At 34.1% G+C, this 16,762-nt stretch overlaps 1 long non-coding RNA gene and 1 pseudogene across 1 annotated transcript in view; both read left to right on the top strand.

Annotated features, from left to right (window-relative positions):
• Positions 1–16,762, top strand: part of LOC141493847 (uncharacterized) — a 73,495-nt gene that overhangs the window by 29,706 nt on the left and 27,027 nt on the right. The gene's annotated exons all lie outside the window — the stretch shown is intronic.
• On the top strand, positions 7,942–8,283 carry LOC141493846 (large ribosomal subunit protein eL30 pseudogene; annotated as a pseudogene).

Below are 16,762 nucleotides of genomic sequence, written 5' to 3'. Positions count from 1 at the left end.
TCCAGTATATTTTACCACCAAAAACTCCAGGTGGGGTCACTAAAGAAAGGCAATACAGAAATGAATGTACAATAACATAGTTAAACAACAGTAGTCCATTTGCCATTAGTTGTTAAGATGAGAAAAAATAAATTTAGACAATAAATTTAGACAAATATATTAGTTTGACATAGGAAAAGATGAAAAGTAAAGTCAGGATTCCCTTTAACTTTTAAATTATTTGTGCTCTAGTAGAGTTAGAATAAAATGTCCTTTCCTACCTCTATGCATTTACAATAAGTTGGCGGTCTTTAGTATAAGTTCCTTATGCACCTCTCCTTTTCAGAATATTTACTTTTTTTAAGGTTTTTGCAAGGCAATGGAGTTAAGTGGCTTGCCCAAGGCCACACAATTAGGTAATTATTAAGTGTTTGAGACCGGATTTGAACTCAGGTACTCTTGATTCTAGGGCTGGTGCTCTATCCACTGCACCACCTAGCCACCCCTTATTTACTTTCTTTTCAGGAACCATCTCTTGACCATGTAACATTCCCTGATTCCTCATACCAGCAAAGGTCTTTCACTCCTCAAACATTCCCAAAATATTTTTTTCTGGATCCTTTTTGCTTCCAACATTCTCTCTGTGTGTATCTATCTATCTATCTATCTATCTATCTATCTATCTATCTATCTATCTATCTATATATATATATATAATAGGGTCTCCAAAAGAAAGTAAGCACCCTAAGGGCAAGGACTATGTCATTTATGTCTTTAGTGCCTCATAGAGTTCTTCCCAGAGTAGGCTATTAACAAATGTTTGTTGCTTAAAAACCAACCTAAAGAATGTTTGTTAAAGCTTACCATAACTTATATAAATGGATTTCCCTGGGCTCCATGGCCATTTCATTCTTATTAGTCTTGCTTCTAATGTTGACTGTCCTCTCTGGTTTCTTCTCTGTTTCCGTTTTAATTTACCACTATTGTTGCTTACCCTTTTCATTTTTAAAATTAATATTTATTATTTCAACTATTTGCAAAAATGGTTTTCAACATCCAATTTTTGGGTAAGATTTTGAGAGTCACATTTTTCGTTCCCTCTCTTCCCTACCCTCCACTTTACAGGATGTAATCTAATGATATACATTATTCTATATAAGTCATGCTGTGAAATAAAAATCAAAACAAAAGGGTACAAAAACCCAAGAAAGGGTGGAAAAAAGCATAAAGCATAAAACAAAATGTTAAATGGAATGAAACCAGGATAACAGTATTTTTACCCTGGAATGTCATGTTCTGTGAATCCTGGATTCGGTTTTGACTTTCTTGAAGAAAGCTCTCTGTCCCTTTAAATCCTCAGTCTAGCTCTAAACTGGTCTGACAATATACCTTCTTCATAGCACATTCCTGGGGAGTGGGAGGAAAAGAATAGACAAGTTGATTATCTGGTTAGTCTTCAGAATCTGTGCATCTTCCATTTATCACTTTGTCTAAGATTCAGTAGCTCTGTCTTTAAAGATAGTTGTTCATATATTGACAAGATTAAAATAGGTCACTATCATTATATTTTTTCAAAAAAATCTTGGAAAATGAGAGATATATTACATGACTAGAAAAAAGCAAATACTGATGCCTGACTAATGTTATATCTTTTTTTTAGGTTTTTGCAAGGCAATGGCAATGGGATTAAGTGACTTGCCCAAGGTCACATGATTAGGTAATGCAGTGTCTGAGGCCAGATTTGAACTCAGGTTCTTCTGACTCCAGGGCCAATATTCTATTCACTGTGCCACCCAGCTGCCCCAATCTTATATTCTTTTAATATTTTATTTAAAATCACATTCACTATCCTCTTGGAAGAAACCAAAATGATTTTATAGAATTAAATTCTTTAAAAAATTTAATTTTCCCTACTACTAACTTTAGCATTTCAGTGATCTATAAAACACTTATGCTGATATCTTCTCCACTAGTGCCAATTACATACCCTCCATGCTCTGTCCTGTCCCTAGGGTAAAGATTCCACCCTTCTACCAGCATCCAAGATAGATCACATGTGATGGTATATGAAGTCAATTAAAGTTTATATAAAGATATAGTATAAAGTATGCAGTCAGGAGAGATATTTGTTTGAGGTCATATAGCTACTCTCAGTATTGCTTTTTAATGTATTAGGAGATAGAAGGCACTCAAAAATATAGATTCTATTTCATCAAATACCCATTAAAGCATCCTTTTCTCTTTCAGTGTTTTTAAGATCCTAGAGGATTTTTTTTTCCCCAGGGAGTCTGATAATAAAAATGTGGTTCTGTGTAGAAACAGTTTCTGTCAAATTAGGTATGTGTATGCATGTAGACACAGCTTGAAGAGCATATCTAAATTTCCATCTAAGGAGTCTCAAGGTGAAGATAAAAATCATCACATACAAGTGAGCTACGAACTGATATCTGTGCTCAGAGAGGCTGGCTGGTCTCTGTTTTCAAAAAAAAAAAACCCAACAAATCCATGATTTTATTACCTATGAGGAAATAAAGGGAAATGACTCTTTCACAGCAATGTATTTTTTTCAGCAAGATCTCATTTTTCTGTCAGACATAAATATGCTTCCCACAGCTTATAAAATTGTTTATTGCATATGTGTGCAGATGCACAGGGATGAATTCATGACCCTTTCCCCTATGCAAGATTAAAATCAAGTCCCTAGAATTATCAGAACATCTGCATATTCCACAGATTCCTTTTTACTCAAAAGTAAATAGACAACCCTTCAGTTGTGGAACAACTTGAATTAAAAAAGTATCTTTTGTCTCTTACTTTCTAAGGGAAGCAATTTTGAGTAGCAAAATTTGAAGGAGGGCAGGTAAGAAGGAAAAATGGTATACTAATTCTTCAAATTAATTCTATTACTCACATTTCTTCACCTGGTCCTTCTTTTCTCTGTCTTCTTATATTAAACTCCTTTCTGAGGTCTAGTGACAGGTATAGAGGTGGGGAAGAGGAATGGCCAAGGTGGTGAAGTATAATATGTCAAAATGTCAAGGATCTGTGATTTTGTGAGTATGGGAACTCCTATCAATGTAAAATGCAGGTTATAAGGTAACAAACGAGGTTAATAACAAATAACATTTCATATGGAGTTTAAATGTTTACAAAGCATTTTATATGTCTCATCTCATTTGATCCTCACAACAGTGATAAAAAAAGATATCATATCCATTTTGCAAATGAGGAAACTAAAGTTGAGAGAGGTTAAGTGCCTGGGATCATACAAGCAAGATTTTGAGGCAAGATTTAACCCAATTCTCCCTGATTCTTAACTTATTAATATTAATAACTAGCATTGTTATTGTACTTTAAAGTTTATAGAGCATTTTATATTTATTATTTCACTTTATCCTCACCACAAACTTCTGAGGTAGGTGCTACAATTATCCTTAATTTACAGAGAATCAGATACCAGCATCAATGGAATACTGGTGAATAGGTAGAAATTGATTTTTTGAATTGCTTTTTATTTTTTATTTTATTTTCCCCTGGTTATATATAAAAACAAGTTTTAACATTCATTTTAAAAACTGAGGTCTGAATCTCTTCCTTCTTCCCACCATACTTCCCCTTGCTTGAGAAAGCAAGTAAACATCATGATATAGATTAAAAATACATAGTCATGATTTAAAAAATAAATAACTCACCTCCTTCCAAAAAAGATAAACCTCAAGAAAATTAAAGTAAAAAAAATAAGTATGCATTAATCTGTTTTCAGACATCATCAATTCTGTCTTTGAAGATGGATAGTATTCTTTATCATAAGTCCTTCAGAGTTGTCTTGGGTTACAGCCTTGCTGAGAAAAGCTGTCATTCATAGCTAATCACACTACAATATTGCTGTTATGTAGTACATTTGCCATTGCATCTTCTCTTGTAAATCTTTTTAGGTTTTACTGAGAGCATCTTGTTCATCATTTCTTATAGCAGAATAGCATTCCATCATAATCACATATCATATTTTGTTTAGTTATTCCCCAACTGATGGGTAACCCCTCAATTTCCAGTTCCTTGCCACTAGAAAAGAGCTGCTCTAAATATTCTTATACATATGGGTCATTTCCCTTCCTTTTCTGGAATATAGATCTGATAGTGATATTGCTAGGTCAAAGAATAGGCATGGATAGGCCCTTTGGGCATAGTTTCAATTTGCTCTCCAGAATTATTGAATCATTTTGCAACTTCTTCAGCAGTGCATTAATGTCTCATCTTCCCCATATCACCTTCAACATGTCATTTTCTCTTTATTATTAGCTAATCCAATAGGAATAAGGCAATAACTCAGAATTACTCTAATTTGTGTTTATCTAATCAATAGTGAGTTAGGACAGTTTGTTTCAATATGTCTAAAAATAGCACTGATAAACTTATCTGAAGACTGTTCATATCTTTTGATCATTTATCAGTTGGGGAATGGCTCTTATTTTTTATAAATTTGATTTATTTCTCTATACTGAGAAATGAGATATTTATTAGAGAAATATGTTACAATATTTTCCCACAGTTACTATTACCAACTGTACTTTCCTCCATCCTATTCACCCCAGCCTAATTATTATAATCTCTCTCACCCTATTCATCCTCAAAAGTATTTTGCATCTATTTCCTCCCATAATCTTTCCTACCTTCTTATCATCAGCTCTCCCACCTTTTTCTCATTTCCTTCCCCTTTTACTTTCCTTTAGGATAAGATAGATTTCTACACCCAGTTGAGTGCTTATTTCCTCTCTGAGTCATTTTCTTTTCTTTTTTAAAATTTTTTTTTATTGTTTTTTGAATTTTACAATTTTCCCCCTAATCTTGTTTCCCTCCCCCCCACCCCCCTACAGAAGGCAGTCTGATAGTTTTTCCATTGTTTCCATGGTATACATTGATAAAATTGAATATGTTGAGAGAGAAATTATATCCTTATGTAAAAATAAAATATAAGAGGTATCAAAATTTCATAAGATACCTCTTTTTTTTAAAAAAAATTAAAGGTAATAGTTTTTGGTCTTTGTTTAATCTCCACAATTCTTTCTTTGAATACAGATGGTATTCTCCATCACAGATAACATAAAATTGTCCCTGATTGAGCAAATCCATTAAAGTTGATCATCACCCCCATGTTGCTGTTAGGGTATACAATGTTCTTCTATTTCTACTTATCTCGCTCAGCATCAATTCATGCAAATCTTTCCAGGCTTCTCTGAATTCTCACCCCTCCTGGTTTCTAAACAAACAATAGTGTTCCATAACATACATATACCACCATTTGTTCATCCATTCTACAACTGATGGGCATTCATTCAATTTCCAATTCTTTGTCACCACAAAAAAGGGCTTCTATGAATATTTTTGTACAAGTGATGTTTTTACCTGTTTTCATGATCTGTGAATCATTTTCAATGAATGTAAGACTTACTCACTCCCCTTTAACTCCCCCTCTCTCATTCCACTACAAAAGCCTTTTCTTACTTTATTATGTGAAATAATTTACCTTATTCTATCTCCATTTTCCTGTCTCCTAGTATATAACTCTCTCACCCCTTAACTCCATCTTTTAAATATATTATCTCTTCATATTCAACTTCCATCTGTGTACTGCTCTCTCTCTCTCTCTCTCTCTCTCTATATATATATATATATATATATATATATATATATATATTTCTTATAATTGCCCTAATGAATGAGAAAGTTCATATGAGTTATTATTGTCATCTTCCCATGCAGGAATATAAGCAATTCAAAACCTTTAAGTCTTTATGATTTGCATATCCTGGTTACCTCTTTATACTTCACTTGAGTCTCATATTTGGAAGATCAAATTTTCTGTTCAGTTCTAGTCATGTCATTAGGAATGTTGATTTTTTCCCCCTGAAAGAGTATGTTCAGTTTTGCTGGTAACTTGTTCTTGGTTATAATTCAATTCTTTTGTCTTCTAGAATATCATATTTCAGTTCCTATGATGCCTCAATAAAGAAGCTGCTAAATCTTGTGTTATCCTGATTGTGGTCATGATAGTTGACTGTTTTTGACTGTTTCACATATATTCTCCTTGATTTAGGACTCTACCATTTGGTTATAATATTCATGGCAATTTTCATTGTGGGGTCTCTTTCAGGAGATGATCAGTGGATTCCTTCAATTTCTATTTTACCCTCAGCTTCTAGAATATCAGGGCAGTTTTGGTGGAGAATTTCTTGAAAAAAATGGTGTCTTTTTTTCATCATGGCTTTCAGGTAGTACAATAATTTTTAAATTATCTCTCTTGGATTTATTTTCCAGGTCAGTTGTTTTTCCAAAGAAACCTTTCATATTTTCTTATAGTTTTACATTCTTTTTTTTATTCTTGATTTCTCACAAAGTCATCAGTTTCCTTTTTGCTCAGTTTTATATTTTAAGGAATTATTTTCTTCAGTGAGTTTGGTATCTATTTGTTTTCATTTTGCCAATTCTGATTTTTAAGATATCTCCTTTTCCATTTGGCCCAGTCTAGTTTTAAAGATGCTATTTTCTTCAGTATTTTTGTGTCTCTTTTATGAAGCTGCTGACTCGGTTTTCATGATTTTTCCACATCACTCTCATTTCTTTTCCCAATTTTTCCTCTACCTCCCTTACTTGATTTTCAAAATCCTTCTTGAGCTCTTCCATGCCCTGAGACAAGTCATTTTTTTGGAGGTTTTGCATGTAGAAGTTTTAACTTTGTTTTCTTCTGAGTGTGTATTTTGATATCCCTTATCCCCATAGTTCCTATCTATGATAAGATTTTTTCCTTTCTGTTGTTTGCTCATTTCCCCAGCCTATGACTTGATTTTAACTCTTTGTTAAGATAGGGCTCTGCTTCCAGGGTGGAAGTTGCACAGTCCCAAGCTTTTTGGGGTTTTTTGAAGCTGTTTTCAGAGACACTTCTAGAGACCTCCAAGTTTTCAATTCTTTCAAGACCTTATGATCCAGTGACAGGTTTTTACTATTCTTTATTCTGTGGGTGACCACAAGTGCGACTTTCTGCCCTGGGACTGTGAGGAGGATCCCCAGCTCCCTTATATGAACAATATACATTGTGCTTCTCCTTTTCCTGGGACTGTGACTCAGGACTGCGACCCAGATCCAAGTTTGGACAAAGCAAGAGTCCTGCCTCAGTGATAGCAAAGAAATCCTTGTAATCTCCTTCTGATCTCCTTATTATCTGTGGACTGAGAGCTCTGGAAGCAACTGTTGCTGCTGATTCAGTGGCTCCCAAGGACTATCCTAGTCCATTTTTCCAGCTACCTGCAAATATAGTTTTCAACATTCATTTTTGGTAAGATTTTGGAACTTACTTCCCTCTTGAATCCCTCCCTCTCCCCCCTCTCCCATTCTCTCGATAGTGAGTGATGTGTAATTGGCTATGTATTTATTACTACATTTAACATATTGCCAGATTAGATATGTTGGAAAGAAGAATTATAACAAAAGGAATAAAAAACCATGAAAGGGAAATAACATAAAACATAAAGCAACTTTTAAAATGGAAAATAGTATGTTTTGGTCTGCATTTGGTTCTTTCTTGGGTTGTGGATGGTATTTTCTATCATAACTTCAGAATTATCTTTGATTATTGTATAACTGAAAAGAACTAAGTCAATTAGTTGATCATCACAAATTGTTGCTATTATTATGTACAATGCTCCAGTTCTGCTCATTTCACTCAGCATCAGTTCATGTAAGTCTTTTAAGGCTTTTCTGAAGTCCCATTCCTTTTGATTTCTGGCAGAACAATTGTACTCCATCACATTCTTATGCTACATTTTGTTCAGCTGTTCTCCAACTGATGCACATTCCCTCAATTTCCAATTCTTTACCACTATAAAGAGACTTGCTACCTTTCTTGCTTCCCTGCCATCTTGGCAGCAGGTCTCTGGCTGAGGGTCTTTCTGCACTGCAGGCAGGAAGATGTTGGCCACAAAGAAGATGAAAAAGCTGTTGGAGCCCATCATCTCGAGGCTCCAACTGGTGATGAAAAGCAGCAAATATGTGCTAGGCACACAAACAGATCCTGAAAATGATCAGACAAGGCAAAGTCAAATCTTAACCAACAACTGTCTGGCCTTGAGGAAATCAGAGATTGAATATTATGTAATGTTGGCCAAAACTGACATACATCACTACAGTGGCAACAACATTGGATTGGGTACAGTATGTGGGAAGTCCTACAGAATATGTATACTGGCTATCACTGATTCAAGTGATTCTGATATCATTAGAAGCATACGAGAACAGACCAGTGAAAAGTAAACTGTACAAAATTATTCTTTAATAAACTGACCAGAGATAGTTTAAAATAAAAGAGAGATCTGTTATATATTTTTTGTGCATATGAGTCTTTTCCTCTTTTTATGATCTCTGGGACACAGATCAAGTAATGGTATTGCTGAATCAAGGGGTATGTGCAGTTTGATTGCCCTTTGGGCATAGTTGCAAATTATTCTTTAGCATGGTAGGATCAATTAACAAATACATCAACAATACATTAGTGTCCAAGGTTTCCTATATTTCTTCCAACATTGATTATTTTTTCTTTTTTGTTATATTAGTCAATCTGATAGGTATGAGATAGCACTTGAGAATTTTTTAATTTGGATTTCTTTAATCAATAATAATTGAGAACATTTTTTCCAGATAACTTTAGTTTCTTCATCTGAAAACATCCTGTCATGTCCTTTGAGCATTTATCAATTGAGGATTCTTTAAAATTTGATTCAGTTCTCTAAATATTTTAGAAATGAATCCTTTATCAGAAACACTAACTGTAAAAATTCCTTTTTTTTAAACTGCATTCCTTTTAATCTTGGTTGCCTTGGCTTTACTTTTGTATAAACTTTTTAATTTCATGTAATCAAAATCATTCATTTTATATTTTATAATGCTCTCTATTTCTTGTTTGGTCATTAAACTCCTTTCAGTTCCATCTGACAGTTAAGCTATTCCTTGTTCTAAGTGGCTTATGGAATCACCCTTTATAACTAATTTCTGATCCCATTTTGATCCTATTTCTGATCCCATATCTTGGTATAGGGAGTGAGAGGTTGGTCTATGCCTAGTTTCTGTCATACTATTTTCCAGTTTTCCCTGAATTTTTTGTCAATGAGTGAGTTCTTAGCCTAGACACTGGAGTCTTTTGGTTTAACAAAAAGTAGATTACTATTGTTTTTACTACTATTTCTTTTGTACCTAATATATTTCCCTGCTCCACCTCTCTGTTTCTTAGCCAGTATTAAATAATTTTGATGACTGTTACATTATAATATAATTTTAGATCTGGTAGGTTAGGCCATCTTCCTTTGCATTTTTTCTTTAATTACCATGATTTTTTTTTTGTTCTTCTAGATGAATTTTGTTACTATTATTTCTAGCTCTATATAATAATTTTTGGTAGTTTGATTGGTTTGGCACTGAATAAGTAATTCAATTTAGGTAGAATTGTTATTTTTTATATAAGTTCAGCCTACCCATGAACAACTGAAAATTTCCCAATTTTTGAGATCTGATTTTATTTCTGTCAAAGGTATTTTTTAATTGTTTTCATATTGTTTCTAGTTTTGTCTTAGTAGCTAGTCTCTGAAGTATTTTATGTTAGCTATTGTTACTTTAAATGAAATTTCACTTTCTAACCCTTGCTGCTGTGCTTTGTTCATAATATGTAGCTTTCATTACGAATATTTGAAAGTCCCTTATCTTATTAAACGTCCATCTTTTCCCCAGAAAAAATATACTCAATTTTCCTAGGTAGTTGATTCTTGGTTGTAATCCAAGTTTCTTAGCCCTCCATATTATCATTTTTCAGACCATTCAGAATTTTAATGTTGATGCTGCCATTATATACAATCTTGACTGTGGCTCCTTGGTATTGGAATTGTTTCTTTCTGGCTGTCTGTAGTATTTTTATCCTTGACTTGATAATTCTGGAATTTGATTAGTTTTCATTTTGGGATCCCTATCCCAAAGAGCCTATTGGTGATTGGTGGATTCTTTCATTGACCATTTTATGCTATGATTCTTGGATAGCAGGGCAGTTTTCCTTGATGATTTCTTGAAAGATGTCATCCTGGCTATTTTTTAAATCATGGATTTCAGTTTGTCTAATAATTTTTTCTTCAATAATTCCTAAATTATCTGTCCTGGATCTATTTTCCAAGTCAGTTGTTTTTCCAAGGAAGTATTTTATATTTTCTTCTTTTTTTTTGATTTTGATTTACTGACTCTTAATGTTTCATAGAGTCATTAGCTTCCATCTGTCCAATTATATCTTTCAAGGAATTATTTTCTTCCATTAGTTTTTGTATCTCTTTTTCCAATTGGCAAATTGTATTTTTAAAGATGTTTTCCTTTTCCTCTTTGCCCAATTCTATTTAATAAAGAGTTGCCTTCTTTTTTCCATTTGCCCAATTGTATTTTTGAAGTTTTTTTTGCTTTTGTCCAATTCTATGTTTTGAAGTGTTGCTTTCTTTATCCATTTACCAAATCATATTTTTATTTATTTATTGTTTTTGCAAGGTATTGGTGTTTAGTAACTTGCTCAAGGTCACACATCTTGGTATTATTAAGTGTCTGAAGCCGGATCTGAACTCAGATCTTCCTGACTCCAGGGCCAGTTCTATTCACTGTGTCCCAATTGTATTTTTTTTTAATTTTAATTAAAGATATTATTTGAGTTTTCCAGTTTTCCCCCAATCTTGCTTCCCTCCCCCCCACCCCCATCCCACAGATAGCAGTCCGTCAATCTTTACTTTGTTTCCATGTTGTACCTCGATCCAAATTGGGTGTGATGAGAGAGAAATCATATCCTTAAAGAGAACAGAATTCTCAGAGGTAACCAGATCAAACCATAAGACATCTGGTTTTTTTTTTCCGAATTAAAGGGAATAGTCCTTGTACTTTGTTCAAACTCCACAGCTCCTTATCTGGATACAGATGGTACTCTGCAGACAGCCAAAAATTGTTCCCAATTGTTGCGCTGATGGAATGAGCAAGTCCTTCAAGGTTGAACATCACTCCCATGTTGCTGTTAGGGTGCACGATGTTTTTCTGGTTCTGCTCATCTCACTCAGCATCAGTTCGTGCAAATCCCTCCAGGTTTCTCTGAAATCCTGTCCCTTCTGATTTCTAATAGAACAATAGTATTCCATGACATACATATACCACAGTTTGCTAAACCATTCCCCAATTGAAGGACATTTACTGGATTTCTCCCAATTGTATTTGTAAAGGAGTTGTTTTCTTTAGTCAATTTTTGTACTTTCTTTTGCAAGATATTGAATTTCTCTTCCATTTCTTTTACCAATTTTTCTACTTGATTCATAAAATCCTTTTTGAGTAATTCTAAGAGGTCTTTTTGATTGAAAACCAATTCATATTCCCCTCTGGGGTTTCACATTTCTGCCATCCTCTTCAGAGATGTTGTGATATTACTTATCTCCATACTAACTCTCTATCATTCCAACTCTTCTCTGGCTTTTCTTACTCATTTTGAACTCTGCTCCTGGGCCAAAGAGATTCTGTACCAAGCTTCTTGTGTTGGGGAAGGGACCACTGCCCCCTTAGAGACTGCTGGAGGCTTGCTTACTGTGGCTGGGGTCATTCAGTCCACTCACACTTGTTTCACAGATTGTCTGAGGCATCTGTGTTGGAGCCCTCCTAGTTGGTGTACTGTGCCATTGGACTATTGAACCCTAACAGATCTTTGCTGTGACTGAGAGTCTCCACTGACCTCCTCTGCACCCCACCCACCACTGTTCTCTGATCCCTTCACTAGGCTCAATTGCCCACGCTGAGCATGTTCCCCTTTGACCCTAGTGAGACTGGAATATTCTTCACTCAGCTCTGTTGTCGGTTCTGTCACTACAGAATTCATTTAGAGACTTGGATAATGTTTTCTGTGGGAAGCTCAGGGGAGCTTAGGGAAGTTTCAGGCTTCTCTCTATTATGTTGGTCAACCCTTTGTTTTTGTTTTTTTCAAGAAAAGAATGACCCACCAGAAGAGCTAGAAAGAGAAATTTATATATCTTCAAAGCAGCTACAGATACTTTAATATACTTAGGAATCTATCTATCAAGATGAATCTCAAAACTATATGAATTGAAATATTTATAAATATAAAATTGGCTTTTAAAAAGATTCTAAATAATAAGACTTAGACTGAGACAGGTTAAATATCTTGCCTAGTGTTAGTAAGTTTCTAAGACAGGATTTAAACACATTTACAGTTCCAATTCCAATCTTAGCCAACTAAAGCCCTCTCTATAACCATGAGAATTATTATTTATTACAACTTGATTAAAGCCTACTGTTCAGTACATTTGAGGTATTCTTATGGTGTTATTAGCTTATATTCAATGACATAGCACATGGCTATGTCATTTCATTTTTGTCCAACTTTCCTAGTGCCTAATATATACAGCCTTGCTCTTTAAAATGGATATTTAAAGATTCACAAATTTGGCATCTTAAAAATAGGCTCTTTAGAAACTGCTATGTAATGGATAAAGCTGGGTCTGGAATCAGAAGGACCTGAGTTCAAGTTTGGCATTGTATACTTGATAAGTCACTTTATATCCACCCACCTCAGTTTTTTTCAACTATAAAATGGGTATAATAATAATAACAATAATAATATTAATAATAATAATAATGCTTTCCTTCCAGGATTCCAATGAGAATCAAATGAAATATTTGTAAATTATCTAGTAGAGTGCCTGGTATATAGTAGGCACTATAAAAATGCTTTTATCCTTCACCCTCAAATGAGGGCTACTTATACAAAACACAAAAGGATAAATAATCTATCTTCTGAATGTTTTAAAATGAAATTCTTTAAGGTGGATTTAAGCTTTTTGTCCAAGTGCTGATAATCTAAATTACATTAATTTATACTAGTTTAGCAGATGACTCATCAAGTGACACAAATAGGGATTTCACAAGTTAAGCTTAAAGTTCTGTTTTTATGGTGAATAGTAATGAGATTTTCCAAGTATATTTGTCAGGCAGATTCTCTTTCCTCTTGTTCTTCTGTAGCTTAATTATAACGTGAGTTTTAAACATTATGGGAGGAGAGGGTGGAAGTCACAAGGTTGTAAGCAGAATAGTTTGCACACTTATAATAATGTTTAGACATCTTGGAGCACTTTTAAATGTATGATGCACAAATGACTACCTGGAATGTCCAATCATCTTACCAGAACTCTCTAAGAAATGTGTTTCAGTTAGAAAGAAAATGAAGTTGTTCTCCTCAGGGCTTCCTGGTAACACTATTTAATCACTTTTACCTAAACTAGATTAAGCAAATTTGGTTTGCATTTTTGCTAAGTTTATTTAAAGAAAAATATTGTACTCTTACAAGAGGTATGTTTAACTAGCAATAAAAAAGCAAAACAAAGCCCTGATCTCAATGTAAAGAGACAAGACAGAACTAGATGACAGAAAAGGAGTGTCTGTGTGTGTATGTGTGTGTGTGACAGAGACAGAGAGAGAGAGAGAGAGAGAGAGAGAGAGAGAGAGAGAGAGAGAGAACATATGAATTCTCTAAATGCAGAAGAAAGAAAAAAAAACGGGTTGTTCTTTGCTCTTTGCCTACTTCAGTAGGCAACAGTATGTTCCCAGTATGGTAATGAACCATACACCAGGAAGTTCTAAATATATCATTCAGGTTTTTTTTTTCTCTTAGAGTTTTTCCCCTTGGGAGCAAACTTATTTGTTTCGTGATTCACATCCCTTAGTTAATATTTTGTGATTCATAAATGTCCTGGTACAGGTCCTCATCACCTTATGCTATTACTATTGAAATAATTTGCTGACTGATCTCTCTTATCTCTCTCTACTACTATTCATTTTGCATTTAGTTAATTAAACTGATTTTAAAATACAGGCCTGAACATGTTGACCTGTTCAGTAACTTCCAATGGCTTCCTATTATCTTTTAGATCAAATACAAAATCCCACATTAGGCTTCATAAACCCAAACCCTTCATGTCTTTCCAGTCATCTTATACCTTACTCCCAAATACTTTGGGATTCCAGTATCACTGGTTTCCTCACTCTTCCTAGAACAAGACACTCCATCTTCTGATTGGGTCTTTTCCCTGAAGTCTAGGACCCTCTCCTTACTCATTTCAACATATTTCCTCTGCAACTTCCCCTAATTTATTATGAACAAGTTATTTGTACATAGTTGTTTGCATGTTATATCTCTGATTACACTCTGAGCTCTTTGACACAAAGGGTCTATTTTTGGCTTTCCTTTGTGACTCACCACAGAGCACGTGCTTAATGAATACTTATTGACTGATTGAAAAAATCCAAGGGTATGTAGACTTCTCATAAATTTCAAATGTACATATGATGGATATAACTTCAAGAAGAGACTCATTAGGCAAGAAGAGCTAGAAAGAGAAATTATGTATGCCCAAAATAATTATAGAAGCCATGAAACATTTGGGAGTGGATCAAAGATTTACCTAGGAATCATATGAATGCAACTATTAAAAACTCTTTCCAAAAATAAAACCATATCTAAATAATTAGAGAAACACTAATTGTACATGGATAGGTGGAGTCAATAACATATAATACTATACCTTACAATATTGCTTAAATTAATTTATTTAGTGTTATACCAATGAAACTACTAAATAAATATTTAATAGACTTAAAAAAATAATAAAATTCATAAAGAAGAACAAAAAATCAAGAATCTCAAAGACAATCATGAAAAATTATGGGAAGAAAAGAGATCTATCAAAATCAGATTCCAAATAGTACTACAAAGCAATAATCATCAAGGTGATTTGGTACTGGTTTTAAAAAAAAATAGAGTTCTGATGGACTTATGGAAAAGAATGTGAACCACCCCAGAGACAGAGCTGACACAGACTGAAGCACATTTTTTCTCTCTTTCACTTTATTTCTCATGAGTTTCTTATTTTTGTGGGGGGAGGGGGTATTATGTTCACTCTTACAACAAGACTATTTTAGTAATGTGTAAATAAATAAAATGTAAATTAAAAATTATTTCCAAGTTAAAAAAATTTGGTCTAATGACTAATTTCCATTTTGAATATATTAGAATTTTTGTACAAAGTCTTTTTAATGAAAATTCTCCATATTTATGCAATTCTCTCAATTATTTTTCTAATCTTTAAGTCTTCTTCACTCCATACACCTGAAAGATAAGTCTTTCATTGTTCCTCTTACCTATTTATAATATAACCTTTTATAGCTAGTACATGAATCCATTTGAAACTCAACTTGGTGTATGATATGAAGTATTTATCTAAACCTGATTTTTGCCTAATTGTTTTCTTTTTTTCTTAGTAGGTTGTTTGTTTATTACAAAGTGAATCCTTCCTCAAGTTATTGGATTTTGTTAAGACTATGCTGCTGTGTGCTTCAACATATCCCACCTCAGAGACCCAGCAACCATCAAATCCCATGGTCCCTGAGAGGCAATCCAATCCCATCATCTTGCAAAAATAAAAAATAAAATGTGTTGTATCTGACTACCCTCTCCCATGACCTACTCTCTCCTCTGTTACCTATATCCCCCCTCCCCTTACCCTATCCCCTTTCTCCCATCCCCTTTCTAATTTTTTTCTTCTTGATTTCTATACCACATTAAGTATGTGTGTTGGTTCCTCTCTGAACCATTTCCAATGAGAATGAAGGCTCCCTAATTCCCCCTCAACTTCCCCCTTCCATATAATTGAAAAGCTGTTTCTTGACTCTTTTACATGAAATATCTTAGCCTAGTCTATCTCTCCTTTCTCTTTCTCCCAGTACATTTCCTTTTCACCCATTGACTACATTTTTACAATACATTATACCTTCAAATTCAGCTCTCTCCTGTGCCTTGTCTACATATGCTCCTTCTAACTGCTCTAATAAATAAGAAGGTTCATATGAATATTATCAGTATCATTTTCCCATGCAGGAAAATACACAGTTCATCATCATTAAGTCCCTCATAATTTACCCTTCTCGTCCCCCCTTCTGTATGCTTCACCTAAATCCTATACTTGAAGATCAAACTTTTTGTTCAGCCCTGCCCATTTCAACAGGAACATTTTAAATTGCCCTGTTTCATTGGAAGTCCATATTTTCCTCTGGAAAAGGATGATAGTTTTGCTGGATAGTTGATTCTCGGTTGTATTCCAAGTTCTTTTGCCTTCTAGAATATTATATTACAAGCCCTATGAGTCCTTAATGGGATGCTGCTAAGTCCTGTGAAATCTTGAGTGTAGCTTCATGATATTTGAATTGTTTCCTTTTGGCTGCTTGTAATATTTTCTCTTTGATTTGGGAGTTCTGGAATTTGGCTATAATATTCGTGGGTTTGAGTTTTTTTTGGTATCTCAGGAGGAAATCAGTGGATTCTCTCAATTTCTTTTTTTTTAGGATTTTGCAAGGCAAATGGGGTTAAGTGGCTTGCCCAAGGCCACACAGCTAGGTAATTATTAAGTATCTGAGACTGGATTTGAACCCAAGTACTCCTGACTCCAGGGCCAGTGCTTTATCCACTACGCCACCTAGCCGCCCTATGGTATACATTTTCAATAGCTCTAAACTGACTTATTCAAACAAACAATTGATAGGAAATGAATAAAGGAAAAGACATTGTCATTGGCTGTATGAATTTTAATTGATATAAAGTGATTACCACAATGAAAAATCCAGGAAGCATAGTCATCAAACACTTAGTCTTTATATAGGAAAAGTCAGAAAC

The sequence above is a fragment of the Macrotis lagotis genome, chromosome 7, assembly GCF_037893015.1.
Source record: "Macrotis lagotis isolate mMagLag1 chromosome 7, bilby.v1.9.chrom.fasta, whole genome shotgun sequence".
Taxonomy (NCBI): Eukaryota; Metazoa; Chordata; class Mammalia; order Peramelemorphia; family Peramelidae; genus Macrotis; species Macrotis lagotis.
Note: the sequence above shows the minus strand (reverse complement) of the source record. Positions and strands in the feature narration are given on the sequence as shown.